This window comes from Anabrus simplex, chromosome 1, assembly GCF_040414725.1.
Source record: "Anabrus simplex isolate iqAnaSimp1 chromosome 1, ASM4041472v1, whole genome shotgun sequence".
Lineage (NCBI taxonomy): Eukaryota > Metazoa > Arthropoda > Insecta > Orthoptera > Tettigoniidae > Anabrus > Anabrus simplex.
In genome coordinates this window covers 279,227,078-279,239,584 of record NC_090265.1, presented here as the reverse complement: position 1 = coordinate 279,239,584, position 12,507 = coordinate 279,227,078, and positions in this window count along the sequence as shown.

The following is a 12,507-nucleotide window of genomic DNA, read 5'->3' as shown; positions in this document are numbered from 1 at the left end:
TGTGAAACTCCTGCTCTCGCATTCTATTCTGGACACATATTCCTTTAAGGATATCAGATACTGTGGTAGTATTACTGCCGCAATCCTGTACGTGGTGCATCACGCCCAATGAACAGTGATTACTGTGTATCGCATGTATTACAAGCTGACATTTCTTCATACAATAATACGTTTTAGTGGCAATAATAGGTTTGTACGTTTCCTGAGAAACAAGGCCGACATATCAAGTTTCCAGAAATTGAACCGTAATATTATTTACAGTTATTCAGATCACTTCCTTCGTGATATACAAGCTGTATCGAGGCTTTCATCTACCAGAGAGCCCACATGCATGTCACATAAAATCTGAATACTCCCTTAAATAGCTACATAAAATGTTCTCTCATCTTTTATCAGAAGCAATCATAAATAACATGTCCAGTTTAACGTAATTTTAACATAATATGTACAGGCGTGAATTCTCGCCTGACAGTAACACGTCTATAAATATCGCTTTAGTTACACCACACGTTTCGAAGACGTGTCACTCAAAGCCTATTATTTAAAGTTACATTAAAGTTACCAGATGGAATGAACAAAGAATAGAGGTGGTGGAGGGGATAACTCTCCCCTCCTTAAGAGGAATAGATGACATTCATTCGCACAACAGTCAGAAAAACGTATGGTGTTACTGTCAGGGTTAATATGTTTAATTTCAATAATCATTCAGTAGCCGTAAATTAATCCATTCTTTTCTGTTATAGCCTTTGAATACCATTGTTATGTAAGAACATGAAAGCTCCAGGGGCTCTTAATTTGGGAGCGTGGGCTGGCGACCACGAGGATCATTTGTGTCCTCGCATTGTTTCCACATACTTGTGCCAGGCTCCTCGCTTTCATCTATCCTATTCGACCTCCTTTGATCAACTCTTGGTCACTTCCAACCTCCCCGGTATTAGGTTCCCAAGGCCTATGGAGTCTTTCATTTTCACGACCTTCGTGGCCCTTGTATTTCTGGCCGAAACCTTCATATTTCGACATGTCGGATCCCTTCCCTTTTTCCTCTCTTGTTAGTGTTATATAGAAGATAGCTGCCAGAGTTGTACTTCCTCTTAAAACAACAAGAATATGAAAGTAAACATCGTTACTTCTTTGTTTCATGCTTTTGCTGGTAGACCTACAACTATTCACGACTAAATAAAATGTTATATGAAGGTTTGGTAATATGTTTGCATTTTGAAGTCTAAATACAGCATATTTTTTTAGCGTTTATACATTTTTGAATGAACTCGAAACTGTATCTGACCCTGTAATAATTCGGAGGGGAATTCCTCAAGATTGTATTAATGGGCCTTTATGTTTTCTTATATATAGGCCTATCAATGATATGAGTAAGGAAGTGGAATCAGAGATAAGGCTTTTTGAAGATGATGTTATTCTGTACAGAGCAATAAATAAGTTACAAGATTGTGCGCAACTGAAAAATGACCTCGATAATGTTATGAGATGCACAGTAAGCAAAGTTGTACAGCACTCCAAGTTGAAGAAAGACTGTGCCATCCGTTTTATGATACTACTTACCGTTTAGCCACCAAATACCTCGAAAGGAAGGTCTGCACCGTCATTAAAATTGCCTCCATACTTCGATGTTTTTCGGTGGTCAAAAGTGAAACATTTAAACATCTTGGAATTTTTCAATCGATTTTCTAGCTCGTCTGGCAGATTGTGGCACCATCTTGATCTGAGGGCGAGGATTTTCCTGAAAGTTTTTAAGCCCACGAAACCTATAGGATAAATATATACGACTGCGTTCTTATGCTGAGTCTAAAATGTGAATCCCCACCGTGCTCCCTCAAGGAATTTTGAGAATTTTCGATTTTTATAGGGATCCTGAGCTTCTCTGGTACCAAGTTGTAAGTTTCATAGATGCCTGGATGCACCTCATTAATTCACGTCTATTTTCATTTTTATACCTTTATACGTATATAGATCGCTCCAGACCGACTTGCTCTTATATAAAGGAAAATATTTTGTTCCAGGCGCTCTATGAACAATTTTTGATCACATCTTGGGAGTACCATACACTCTATACAATATTCCAAATAATTATTTTGCGATACAAAACTATCAACATTCGACAAATTACTTCCGACTTGACTCTTGACCTAACAAACAGACGCCATGACACAATAATGGAAAAGCTACTAGTCCACATGGACGCCCGATATTGAGTTCTCCACCATAAACAGACCTACCAGACACAAGTTCGGACTAGGACTGAGAGGTGTACGGAGACGTTCCTAGAAGTCGAGACAAAGGTCGTCCGTCTCGTCCGCGTGACCTACCCGTCAGCACCAGAAGAGTTCCTCGAACAGCTGAAATAGACAGACCTTCATTGATGGACTATGCTACCCTACTACCTTCGCCTGCACCAAGACCCTCGGATATACTCTCTGCCACGCTTTGGGATCATTACTACAGACTGATGTTCGTCGCCCGAAGGTGGATGAAACCCCACGTCCACGGGAAGGTAACTCCGTGACTGACTTCCTTGAAGTCGTAAGAAGGTTCTATGAAACTAAGCGCAACCGAGGGTACGAGGTAGCGGAATGACTGTCAAAGCAGTGGATGGCCCGAAGATCTGCTAACAGCTAGAATTATGGAAACAGGACCCATATACACCGGAACTGCGAAGAATTCAAAGACGAGAGCCTCTAACTGACATCAGGATGGCCAAGCAATACACCGGTCAGGAAAATGATAATTAGCCAGCTTTACACGGTGAAAGCTGGCTCATGAAATTTGTCAAGCGCCAGCTGCCTAGACCTGTGTAACGAAACTTCCATCGGACAGTAGCAGCTTCATGGTATACGGAGTCGCTGACAGTCTGGTGCGGAGTATATTGATCGAAAACGGATCAATGAGGACCATCGTCAACCAATGGTTGCACGGCAGTGGAGAATTCAGCACTTGTAGTTGTACATTAATCTGGCGACTGCCACTGGAAAGACGTCACCTATCCACACCGAAACAGTCACGCAATACTACATGTGATGGAGGACAGCGAAGCACCGGGTTCTTGTGACAAACATAGTGGAAGAGATAATGATCGGAATTGACTTCCTGAATGAGCAAAAAATCACCCTTGGCATGAACTATAATACGCTGCGGTATGGTGATGAAGAAATCGCTATACGGTCGGTGTGGGAAGGCATTGGTTTGTGACAGGTAAAGCTGCAGGATGGCCTCACCATCCCAGACAGGACCGAGGTAGACGCAGGTGAGCGGCTGGTGTTTTGACGGATATTGTGGAGTCTAACATTCAAACGATGGTACTACTGTTCGCCAAGAACAAATCTCCTTAACCATATATTCGACTTCAACTATTACGACGTCACTGTCCACCAAATCCTGTTCGACTGAATCACAAACCAGATGGTCAGAAGACTTGCTACGAATGAAACATGAGCTACTGACATACTGAGTTCCTTCGCCTTATCTGGCAGCCAGGTATTCGTTCCAATGAGGTTATAAATAAACTAAGATTAACGGTGCGATTTAACATTTTTAATATCGCCGTAGGAACAAGTAAAGGAAGAAAGGAAAGACAGTGGGTTTCCTCTCCGACATCCCTTGGTCAAGTTTTGTTCTTTGTCGATCCCGAGGCCTGGGGAGTTCTTCATTTTTACGCCCTCCATGGTGGTTCTCTTTCCTTTGTTAATTCTTCGAAGGGTCGTACCTCATGCCCTTTCCCTTCTGATTAGTGTTACGAGGGGGGTGATTAACTAGTTGTAGGTACATCCTCATCAAACAATAATCACTTCCACCATCTCGATTATTTTCAAACATTCATTCATAATGCATTTCGGCGTTATAGCCACTGTGAATTTACTAAACGCTTCCACAATCCTCTATTTGTAACTAGCACTTTGGCCACGTTTAGTTCCATCCCTTTATATCATCAAAATCTAACTCTAAACATCGCCGTGTTCTTCCTACTCTTCTTATCCTTCCCTCCATGTCCTAGGTATTCTATCCTCGTCCATTTGCCTCACATGACCTACCACTGACGCAGATGTATGTGTAACTCGTCATCCATCGAATTCGTTTTATATTAGACATTATCTTTCATTCTGAGTACCCTCCTGCCATTGCTCCTACCTGTTTGTACCAGTGATCCTTCTCGTTATTTTCATGTCCAAATGCTTGAAAATTTCTACCTTTTCCAGTTTCATATTCCCAGTTTGACATTCACTTCTTTCACCTTCCTACCCTACGGACATCACTTCATTTTGGAAAGGCTAATTTTCGTATCATACACATTGCACCTCTTTTCAAGTTCCATGATATTAGATTTCAGGCTATCAGCACAGTCTGCAATTAACACCAAGCCGTCGGCACTTGCCAAGCTCCGTTTCAGATTCCAACCTAACATAATTCCTACACTGGCACTCTATATATTTTAATAGATGATGCATGTAAACTATGAACAACAAATATTAAATATTTCAGACTTATCCAAACACTTTTAGTGACTTGAACCAAGAATTAATTCTACCATCAATTCTCACTGAGCCAAATTGCCAAAATGAATGTATCTGACTGCTTTTTGACATAAACCCCCTAATCCCGTAATCCTCCAATACGGCTAACATCTTTTCCCACGGTACTCTGTCGTATGTCTTCTGTAAACCTTCGAAACATAACTCTTTATTCTTCTCATTGCATTCTTCTATTACCTGAAAATTTGAAATGTGCATTATGGCCAGGAAATCAACAACTGTTGATAGTTTGGCTGTCAGTGAATTATTGTTGCTCATTTATAAATTTTTGTATATTCCAATGTGTTGCCATACGCTAAATAAATAAATAAATAAATAAATAAATAAATAAATAAATAAATAAATAAATAAATAAATAAATACTGAAATACTGTTGTCTGAAACCACACTGATTTTCATCCAACTTACTCTCAACCCCTAATAGCACCATCCCTTCCAAAATGCCAGTGAAAACCTCGCCTGGTGTACTGATCACTGATATACCTCGATAGCTGTTGCAATCCTTGCTGTTCCCTTGCTTATTGTTAGGTGCAATTACGGATTTCGTCAAATTCGAAGGTACTTTGCTAATATTCCGTGCTCTTTTTATTACTCTTTGAAGCTGTTTCATCCCTGCCTTCCATTGATATTTTAGTATAATTTCATCTATTCCTGCTGCTTAATGACAAATAACTTAATTTTCCATCATTTCCGATACCTCAAGCTTAATTTCACTGATGCCATTGTCATCCTCCACATGAGCTCGGTTGTACGCGACGTCAACGTAAAGATTTTCTTTCACGTTGGGAAGATTTTCGAAATATTCCTTTCACCTGACCAGTGATTCATTGGGATCTATTATGAGTTCAACTGATTTACCCAAATCTATTCATTTCCCTTTTCCTCCCCATTCTTTCCTTATTTCTGGCCTGAAAGGTTTCTCTGCCACTTGATTTAACCTTTCCAGGTTATTACCAAAACTATCCCAGCACTTCTTCTTGGATTCGACTATTATTTGTTTTTCTCTGTTTCTTTCATTTCCACCAGTCCTTGTTTGAAGCCATTCCTCATATGCCGTCTTTTTATTTTTACAAGTTGCACTCACTTCATCATACCACCAAGAGGTAGGTTTTTCCCCGCCTTTCCCATTTGTAGCCGTGAATAGCCCTATGCCTGAAGAATATACTCGTTACTGCTAATCACATACTAGCACAGAAGTCCAGCAAACCCTTCCCATTCCTATTTGCTTCCATATCTTCCCCATATTTACCCATCACCTGCTCATACCATTCAGTTATATTTCCAACTCTCACACTCAAATCGCCCATGATCACTATTCTATCCTTGCTGTTGACCCTGACTACGATGTCACTCTGCGTTTCATGAAATGTGTCAACTCCATTCTCGTTTGTACCTTCACATGATGAATGGGCTAAGACAATTCTCGTCCTTGTTCCTCCAACTGATAAATCTACCCGCATCATTAGCTCATTTAAGTACCTAACAGAAACTTTCACGCATTAGTATTCCTGACGAGCAGTCCTACCCCACACTCTGCCCTTCCCTTTTGAACACCTGTTAAGGACTCTTTTGTAATCTTACTACCACCTCTAGACTCATCCCGTTTGATGACTCAGTCAGTTCTACTTTATTTATTTACTTCTTCCTTCCTTCCTTCCTTCCTTCCTTCCTTCCTTCCTTCCTTCCTTCCTTCCTTTCTTCCTTCCTTATACCTATTAATATTGACAGTTCCCCATCGAATTCCATTTCATTCCCCAGTTATTTCCAAGAGGTCCCTCCTATATCATATAGAAATGGGTCTTAATTACTGCGATAGATCCGAGTCTTGCTTTAAACTTTCTGAGCGTGATCGATGAAAATTCTGTGAAGCAGGCTGCTACCTTACTTACACATAGTCCCAGTGAGAAACTCTCCCTCTAACGGGTTAGGGGCCACTGGTGGATTGAATAGCTATAGCCATCTGAGCGCAAAGTGGGTCATGAATCAGAATATGTCTGAGACGCCCAATCCTATTCCATAGCAATTGGTAACTTGACTCTCGGGACCACTTACTACGTCACTCAGCGATGTTCATGGTCTATAAACTAGGACGTGACTACAGTAACCCACCCATGTATGTAATATATTAACTTCATCTAAATTACCATGAATCTTGTAAATAATGAAAGGGTCGAAATATAATGTGGTATAGTAAATCATGAATAAATTTGGTGAAGAGGTCATGGGGGCTGTCTATTAGCTCACAAGTATCAGTTCAGTAATGTGCTGTGTTTGCATGTAGGAAAATAGCCTGGAGTAATCTATTTATTTGTTGAGTATAACAAGCAGGTAGGACACAAAACGTTTGAAACGTTTTATTTGTTAAGTTCCCCATATTAGTAGGGGAGCAAAGCGGTACCAAACCCCGAGTTCATCAGAGGCCGCGGAGCAGGTCACTTGACTGCTGAGTCAGCAGCGCGCGAAATTTGAATTCTACGTAAGTTCATTGAACCCTAGTAGTGTACCTAAGCCGGTTCCGACTCCGAGATCATTGACCCGAGGTCATTGACTCCTAGTATAGTAGTAGGGCAATAAAGATTTGCGGATTTTGCATAAGAGAGCGAGCCTAACCACACAGACGCCATGTTGAGGGGCCTAACCTCACTTTAACGGCTAGTTGCACTTCTCGACGCCCAAGAGAGCAAACCTAACCTCACATCAGCCATCTTGAAGGTGCTATCCTTAGTATTACGACAAGATGCCTTTCCCGACGCAAATTGCATAAGATGGCGACTATACATAGCTCCTTATGAGGGCCTAGGGGCGCTTGCGCAAGATGGCGTCTATATATAGGCTCTTATGAGACGGCCTAAGAGCGCTTGCGCAAGATGGCGGCTGCTCTTATGAGACGACCCAGGGGTGCTTGAGCAAGATGGCGGCTGCTCTTATGAGACTGACTAGGGGCGATTACGCAAGATGGCGCCTATACGCGGCTTCTTATGGAGAAAGATGCTGGCCATGGTCGATTGCACAAGATGGCGGCTATACATGGACTCTTATAGAGAAATATGACGGCTATGGGCGATTGCGCAAGATGCGGCTATACATGGGCTCTTATGGAGAAAGATGACGGCCATGGGCGCAAGATGGCGGCTATATATAGGCTCTTATGAGACGGCCTAAGAGCGCTTGCGCAAGATGGCGGCTGCTCTTATGAGACGACCCAGGGGTGCTTGCGAAAGATGGGGGCTGCTCTTATGAGACGGCCTAGGGGGGCTTACGCAAGATGGCGGCTATACACAGGCTTATATGGAGAAAGCAATCTTAGAGGCTATCCAAGATGGCTGCTGCTCTTATGAGACGGCTTAAGGGCGCTTGCGCAAGATGGCGGCTATACACATGCTCTCATGGAGAAACCTGGCCCAGGGGCCTACTGCGCAAGATGGCGGCTATACACAGGCTCTTATGGAGAAAGCTAGCCTAGAGGCTACTGCACAAGATGGTGGCTATACAAGGCTCTTATGGAGAAAGCTGGCTCAGGGGCCTAGTGCGCAAGATGGTGGCTATACATAGGCTCGTATGGCCTCCTTCTCTTCTGACGGGACACAACCGCCCTCTTCCTCCTCCTCCTCATCCATATAGCAAAAGGGAAATAGGGCTCCTCTTCCTGGCAAAAGGGCAATTGAGCAAAAAGGACACCTCCTCTACGGCAAAAGGGAAAAAGGGCTCTTCTTCCTGGCAAAATAGCAAAAGGGGTCATCCTTATCCGTTTGGCAAAAGGGCACCTCCTCCTAGCTAAAGGGTTTCCCTTCCGGGCAAAAGGACAAAAGGCCAAAAGGACTCCTCCTTATCTGTATAGCAAAAAGGCTCTTCTTCCCGACAAAAGGGCAAAAGGGCTCCTCTTCCTGACAAAACGGCTCCTCCTCCTCCTGGCAAAAGGGCTCCTCGCGGTAAAAGGGCAAATGGACTCCTCGTTACAGTTACTGAGGTTAGCTCAACCCCTCCTCCTACGGACAGACGCCTTCCTGAATTGAACGTCACATTACAAAAACAAATATACTTACGTTATGTATCTTTTCATCGTCGCATAAGTTTTTCGATTGAGGAGGGAGCGGTAGGAGGAGGAGGCGGTAAGGAGAAGGTAATACTTTTTTCAGCATGCAAAAATATTGAAGGATGAGCAAATGCTGTATCCGACAATACAAAACAGGTTCAATCTAGTTACAGAATGCAATTGCAAAAATATGGAATTGACATGCTGTATGTCTTTATCCGACATGACAAAACATGTTGACTATTAAACAGAAAACTTGCATCGCTAATGTATGTTTCTATTCGTCACGACAAGTTACAATTAGCACACACTAGCATTGATTGTAGAACAAGACAAAACATGTTGGCCGTTAGTGTTTAGAACAGAAAACTTAGAACGCAAAATATTATAAGATTAATCTCACTGTTGATACAATCGCACTCGTATGCAATCAACGCGCGCATATAGAATTGCAAATGTTTTTTATCTTTATCCTACATACTTCGTCTTAATCACTGCAGATAAAACGATTTTAGTTACTACTTATTAGAGGATACCTTTGTCCTAAGGAGATGGATTCTGCGGGATTCGAACACATGCAACAGGAAAAATCTGTATAGTTGCCGTAACAAAATAAAAATCATACTACTATACACATAAAACGATTTTACTACTTAGCAGGGGATACCTTTGTCCTACATCATATTGTGTTAAAGAGAAAAATGTGGTAGTTTATAAGGCTGAGGGTTCGATTCGTAGAAGTAAATCTTTCGAGGTCACATCAATTTAAAACACCTGTCGACTTAAAAAGAGTGTCACGTATGTAGTCGTCCCTAAAATCAAGGGAAGTTAACACAATAACACAATAAAAAATCATAGGATTGAAACTTTGTTTACAGGGGAGAGGAATAAAAGTGTACTTCCTATTAAATCAATAATCACTACTATTATGCAGATAAAATGAGCTGTAAGAGGGATCGGAAATTTATATTGTTAACTTCCCTTGATTTTAGGGACGACTACTTACGTGACACTCTTTTTAAGTCGACAGGTGTTTTAAATTGATGTGACCTCGAAAGATTTACTTCTACGAATCGAACCCTCAGCCTTATAAACTACCACATAGTAGGACGGAATGCTGACACAACTTTTTTTGTGTGTTTAGAACACTAACTGACTCATTGAAAAATGTTATGAATATAGATTTAAACACTAGAGTTATTTGATGGTCTACTGTAATGTTTACAAGACTAGAAAAGGGCAAAAGGACGAAAGGACTCTTCCTCCTCCTCCTCCTCACCGTGCGCTCTTCCTAGGGACAAAGGGCTAATGGGCTAGGGTGCCTCTCCTCTCTTTATTCGGGCTTGAGACCGGCTGTATATCTACAGGTGGAGTTAACACCCCTAGGAAGGGAGATTGTTGGAAAATTATCTATACTAATATAGCTACTCGATCGACTACTGTACATACTACAGAAGGATGACTTAGGTGAGGGTAAGCGCTGAGAATGTAGGAAGGTGTTTAGACTGTTGTACAGTCGAGAAAGAGCTATTACTCAATAATACCCACACGACGTAATTCTTGCTCTATTTCAAAAATATCTGCTTTATACTCTGAGTAACCAGCATCTTGATAGGCCCTTAGCAGTTGCAAACGTTTTACGAGTACGTAGGCGTCTACACAGAGTAACAGAGGCTTGTTGTGAACTTTGAGCTTATATGCAGACAGTTGGTGTGTTGGGACTTGTTTTGATGTAATACGTGCTTCAGCAGTACAATTTCCAGGTACAAACTTTACTTGTTTCGATAGAAATGAAGCGTTGAAATTTTCTTCTACTTCATCTTGCATCTCTTCTTGAGATGTTTGGACGGCGAGAGAACGTATAGTAGGTTTAGAAAATGAAGTAAAATCATAATGCTTTAATGGCAATGAAATACTGAGATCTTCTTTTCCTTCTCCTTCTCATTTTCCTTTATTACTGTTATTATCAGCATCGTTATCCTTATTAACATAATCATGATATTGCCTCTCTCTATCTCGAAATGTGTGCTTAGTAACAGAACTTGTAGCAGGCCTAGACAACAAGGGAGAATTAGAAAACTCTCACAGAGGTGTATTAAGAAAAGATCAGTGTTTGCTTGACTACGGTTGAGCTCTATGTATTTTCTTCTCGATGAAGCTACATTACACGCGGCTCTCTTCTACAATGTTTGCATTGAAAAATTGTCCTACACGATATCTCATTTCGTCTCTTGTGATAGCCTCGGGAAAATATTATTCCACACTCTTTGCAAATATAGCTAGAAATAGGTTTTCCCATGACGGACTTTATCTTCTGCTAACAGATTCTTCCTTAAAAAACAAGTTAAATCTACTACACACTTATTACTCTCTACTTCGATGATGCGAACAGCTTAACGATTAACAGTAAACTAACACAAAAAACTATAACCAAGGTGGCAACAGTGAGGTTTAGCCCCATCCAGAAAGCAGCAGTGAGGTTAGTGACGTTCTGTTGTTTAAAATTCCGCGCCCACGTCGTTAAAGATTGCAGCTGTTATCTTGACAGGGGTCAAAAAAGCATGTGGATTATAAATTCAGCGCTACGACGTGCATAAGGTGGCAGCAATGAGGTTTAGCGCCGTGAAGATGGCAGCAGTGAGGGTTGCGATGCTCTATTGTCCTTAAAAGTGAGGTTAGGGCCCGCCAAGATGACAGTTGTCACCTTGACAGCTGTCAAAAAAGCACGTTGCCAATCACATGGCTTTGTTTACAAACAAGAGCACGTGGTCGTGACGTCACGATCACGTGGTATGCTGCGTCAGCACGCGAGGTTTAAAATCTACGCCCACGTGGTTAGAACTTGTCAAAAGCACGTGGATTTTAAATTTTGTGCGCCTACGTAGTTAAGTTAATGTACATAGATAGAACATCGTAAGATAGCAGCTGATCTCCTGATCCCCTTTATCAAGACTACTCATATGTCTTCATCGTTAAAATGTCCCCATAATAACTCCACTCATTGTTCTTCTATCCCTAGTACTATCAAGAGGTCCCTGTCACCAATTCTAATAATTTGTCCCAGTGCTCTCCTTACTATGAAGTTTTTGAAAGCTCCGACTATGATTATTGCACAACAGCAGGATGGAAGTTACTTTCTATAGAATACGATATCTCGGTCTGCGGGAAATAAATAAAGACTTACCGTAGTTAAACGAATTTCAAACTCTAAGGCCAACCTTCGCTTGACGTTGCTAATTGATGCTCGACGTCAAACACATTCTTAACGCCCAACATGCGATCCATCAACAGATCAGTGTTTTTCACCACAATGATAATTAGATCCACGGAGTGTGATGAAGAGGTCATTAGTCTTCGGAACAAGATTTTGCTAGCGCGCTCCCATTTGGAATTGCTTGCTCATTATTCTCTCAGTCTTGGGTCTATTAAAAATTTCTGGTATCGTCTTTGCTACGGATATTCATTGAAGAGCCAGTGGTGAATAGCTCAGACGGTATAAAGCTGATTTTCTGAGCCCAAATTGGAGGGTTTGATCTCATCTTAGCCCAACGGTATTTGAAAAGGCTCAAATACGTCAGCCTCGTGTCAATAGATATGCCGGTAGGTACGAGAATCTCTGCGATATAAAATTCCAACTCGTCTCTCTAAACCGCAAAAGCTAGTTAGTGGGACGTCCAACAAATAACAAAATATGTGACTAAAGAACGTCACCATGTTGATTTTTCTCATAAACTAATGGCTTTAAGATAATTTTACCAATTTTTGTTAGACGGCATTATGTATTCTTCAATTTGTCCTTTGTTTTGTAGTTGATTGTTTCTGTTCCTTTTACTAACTTGTAAGCTACGTTTTAAGCGTAAGCACGTGCGGCGAACCACCGCTATACCAGTGCTAACAAGTAAATATATACTCGATCACCTCAGGAGTCCACAG